Below are 4,527 nucleotides of genomic sequence, written 5' to 3' on the forward strand. Positions count from 1 at the left end.
TTCAGTACATATTTTTTAATGAGTAGCAGGGTGGGGCTCAGCTGGGTGGCTGTGCTCATGTGTAAGCGGGGAGGAATATAACCTTGGGTAGGCTTTGTAATGCTGTGAGGATCTTACAACATCTGTCGCTGTAATACTGTAAGAATTAAAACAGAAGAATTACTGCTTTGGGTAGATAAGCAGCTTCCTTAATGCTCATTTACGCTGGTGTTTGAACTAGATGCGTATCTTTTAAAAAGAAAAACGTTGTTTAAATTGTGCAAAACATGTAGGAAGACACTGATGTAAGCACGGGTGAGGATTAAAAAGCTGTTGTGTTCCCCCCTTCCTGGGAAGTCAGAAAGAGCTGAGCATGGTCTGACTGCAAAGGTCCCCTGATAAAGTCTTGCACAGAGCCACTCGCCAGCCTCGTGTCATTTCTCCGAGATACCTCAGAAACATGTTTTTCTTCATCTGATAATTGCTTGCTTATTATCTTCTTGCTAACTGTTTGCTCTTAATAGCTGATAAAATAAAAAAGGAAAAGTGAATTTGCATAGTGTTCACTCCCTGGGGGGAAATTAAGCCATCGATAGCAGCTTTAAAGTAGACTTGTCTCTGTACTGTGCGTTTGCTGTCCTCCATATGGGGAGCCTGTAGTTGGTTCTGCATCATTTGTTTTGTCTTTCTGGTTGCCGTTAATATTAATTGAAGTCTTTCCCAAGACACAGTTTTGTTAATCTTCCTTTTGACGCTTTCCTCCTCCCCCCCCACCTCAATATCCCCAACAAAAATGCTCCCGTGTGTCTGAAAAGAGGTTTAAAAGTAGCATTATCTTTTTCGATGTTGGTGGTCCACTCATTCACGTGGCTTTTACCACCGGTATTAGTATTTCTATTTCTTTGCTTAACTTCTGAATTTTATATGTGCTGGAATTGTTATAAGGATGCAAATAGTTTCCTGGAGTGATGGATATAGGGCTCTTATCCGCTCCAATTATGAAAAATGTTTTCAATTAGCTGTAATTCCCTTTTCTGCCTCCTCCGAGACAAACACCACCAAGCAGGGTCCCTCCTGGGACGCCGGTGTGCTGCGCAGGGACAGGCTTTCCCCTTCTACGTTGAGTCCTGTCCCAGGAATGTTAGGATCAGAAAGCACGCTCTGCTACTCCCTGTCTTTTTAAAAAGTTATAATGCTCTTAATTACACCATTTCCCTAAAGATTTTTCAGTATCACTGCTGGCAACCTACGGGAGGAGGTCGTACCTCCATCTCAAGAGTCTCACAATTTTGTCAGCAGCAATGGAAGCAAATGAGTGTCCACGTGGACTGCCAGGCTTTTTCTCCCTTCCCGTGCAGTCAAGTGCTTCGTCCAATGCTGGTAACTACCAAGGTGGGATGCTTAGTGAGATGGGCTGACAGCTAAATGTGAAATGGCCATTTCTGTGGTGCCGTGCGAGGCAGAGAACAGATGCCAATAACTCTGAGCAGCTTGGTTTTTTTCAGCTTTGAGGTGGTTCTGGCTCGGAGGTTACCCCCTCCATGTGCAGCCACAGAGGAGAACAAGGAGAAAGCAGAGAAGTTTCCTCACAGAAATACTTGTTGTATGGGGGCTTTATGGAAAAAGTTAGGAGCGCTGTGAATGTGGATGATGTTTGCGCAGGTAACACAGAGAAGAAATAGGGGTCTTCTGCCTCGTATAGAGAAGTTGCCCCTGTTCAAAATAGTGCTGACTCTGGTTTCACAGAATCATTAAGGTTGGAAAAGACCCTTTAAGATCAAGTCCAACCATCAACCCGATACCACGATGCCCACGAAGCCATGCCCCAAAAGTGCCACGTCTACACGTTTTTTGAACACTTCCTGTGATGGTGACTCCACCGCCTCTTTGGGCAGCCTGTGCCAATGCTTAACCACTCTTTCGGTAAAGACATTTTTGCTAATACCCAATAGTTGTAGAGAGCGATACGGTCTCCTCTCAGCCTCCTCTTCTCCAGACTGAACACCCCCAGTTCCCTCAGCCGCTCCCCGTAAGACTTGTGCTCCAAACCCCTCACCAGCTCCGTTGCCCTTTGCCGTTTACCAATGTACATACTGATTTACCTGTGGCAGGATGAAATAACTCTGACTTTAAATAGCTTGGTTCTTCAAAAGAAGTATTTTTGAGGCCCTGTAAATACTACCTCTGTAGTCAGAGCTTACCCTTCTCCGTGTTGTGCCTTAAACTGACCTTGCTGCTTGTTTTAGGCCTTCTCTTGGCCCCCATTCATACTCTGGCTGCTATTTTCACAGCCGTCTGACGGAGTCCATCAGGGAACTGAGGAGGGTTGAGAATAGCCTCTTCCAGCACATCGATGATTGCACAGTTGTACCAGAGGAGCTGAGGTTGCTGCGCGCAAAGACCGGTTCTCAAAGAAGTGCTTGAATCCAAAGTGAGGTTTTGTAAATCTAATTCAGTGCCTCTACTTCTGTGTTACTGCTCAATCCCCAAGAATTGCTGTGGGTCCTGTTTCTGCAGCTCTTTAGGCACTCCCGTAGGCGGGGAGCGGGCGGTTGGACCGCTGGGCTTGCTCTGAGAGCGCACACACAAGGAGCCTGAACAGGCCATGGTTTTAATGCTGAAAGATGGCTTTTCCTGAAGCTTCTGGAGAATGTACCCCGCTGGTGATGCCCCTGAAGATCCTGATGAAGAGCAGAACTGCTTAGGTCCCACCAGCCGCAGTTCGGGCGAGCGCAGCACAGGCGATCTGCTTGCCAGGCTGCCTTTGCAGCCATGGCTTTATCACTGTGAAAATGTCGATAGTGTCTGGGCCTCTTATTTCAGCATAAGTTAGCACTTTTCTTGTAGGACTTGCTCATGCACAACCTGATTTTAGCCAGCAATTAAAAAAAAAAAAAAAAGGACAGATACACCGTAGAAACTGATATTTGGTGGGGGGAAGGAGAAAAAAGTGGGAGAGAAAGCGCTTAAGTAGCAAGACTTAAATTTCATTTAAAGATGATTCTGGGGAAATTTTCTTCCTGGTTTGTACATCACTGTCATACCAAATGTCCCCTGCACTGTGGGGGCTATGGACAAAGGAAAATATCTGCAAGGAAACATATGGAAACTTGGAACTCGTTGCATAGCCAGTCATGTGCAGAGCATCTTGGGTACCGATAAGATTTGTGAGCACAAGTGTCTTGGGAAGGCTCATCGGGCCCAGCAGAAGACATCCCTGTAAGGATGCAGGTGGAGGGGACAGTGAGCGGCCATCGTGCCCAAGAGTACTTTGATCAAGGCATGGCCTGTTTCAAGGCTCCCAGTACAGCTTTGCATAGGAAAATATTGCTGCAGTCACTTGTGTAACACCACGTCACGGTGAATTCTCATGTTACTTCTTTTTCCAACTTCTCTTTAAGCATTTTGCCATTTACAGTAAAATAACTATTTTTATTTCTATTCAAAATAGTTAAGATAAACTATACTAAAATCTCTCAAAAGCGTTTTCACGTCCGTTGTGCGGGAGTCCATAGAACTAGCCAGTTTGTATCCAAGGGAAGGAAGGCTTTTCCATAAATGCCTCGTACAGAGTTTGAGAAGAAGGGAAGACTAGAGGCACGCGTGCCGCTGGAGCGTGGGCAGGAGGTTAGGTGCTGTTGAGAAAAAGACCACAGCGTGAACGTGTTCAGTCTGTTTAACTAATAATCAAGATGTTTGCTGTGTTCCTATCAAGGGTATGGGCGTGTGATTTCAACTCCAGTGAATTGTGTTGGCTTTACCAACGTCTACTTGTCAGCTGAGCTGTGGGGTCACGCTTTTAGTCATCTCTCGTCACAAGATAGACGTGAGTTGAAGGGGGGTGATTTGATAGTCCAGTTAAATGAGTCTAACTGGTAGCTGCTGCCAGAGGGGTAATCTCCTCACTGCTTCCCTCCTACCTGCAATGAGCTGTTTCAGAGAACTAAACCACAAGAAGCTAGTTTATTGATCAGTTAGGTTTTTAATGCTTCTTAGTTCACTGTGGGCTCGGATGAGCAGCAGTACCGGGGCAAGGGAAGGGACATCGGGTGCATGTTTAGGAGAGGACAGCAAAGGGCAGCCTGAACTGCCTCGAAATTCCCCACCACTCCATCTACATGTGATTTTCGTGGGAGGGGAAAACTTTAATAATACAGGACTTTAGAAGTGCACTTTATCACAGTTCCTTTAACTGGCTGTAATTGCTGAGTTTTGTTTTAATCCCTGTCTTGTGTTTTTGGTTATGTCAGATGTTCTGAAAGTTTTCATGCAGTTTTAATGAGAAGGTAATTGTTATTGCTCAGTATAATTCTGGAGAGAAGACTTAAAACTGGAGGCTCAATAAAAGGAGCATAAACAGTCACTTTATTATGAAGCTTTATCTCCTGACAGAAACCTTTTTTTCTTTATTGAAACAGTCACAAGATTAAATTTACATCTTTTGTGATAGATATGAATGCACATTAAAAAAGACTGGAAAGCTTCCTCCTATTTCTCTTTCCATGCCATGAAGTATGACCTTCATTCAGGAGGCAGAGCAGGGAAAGC

This window comes from Phaethon lepturus, unplaced genomic scaffold (assembly GCF_000687285.1).
Source record: "Phaethon lepturus isolate BGI_N335 unplaced genomic scaffold, ASM68728v1 scaffold2922, whole genome shotgun sequence".
Lineage (NCBI taxonomy): Eukaryota > Metazoa > Chordata > Aves > Phaethontiformes > Phaethontidae > Phaethon > Phaethon lepturus.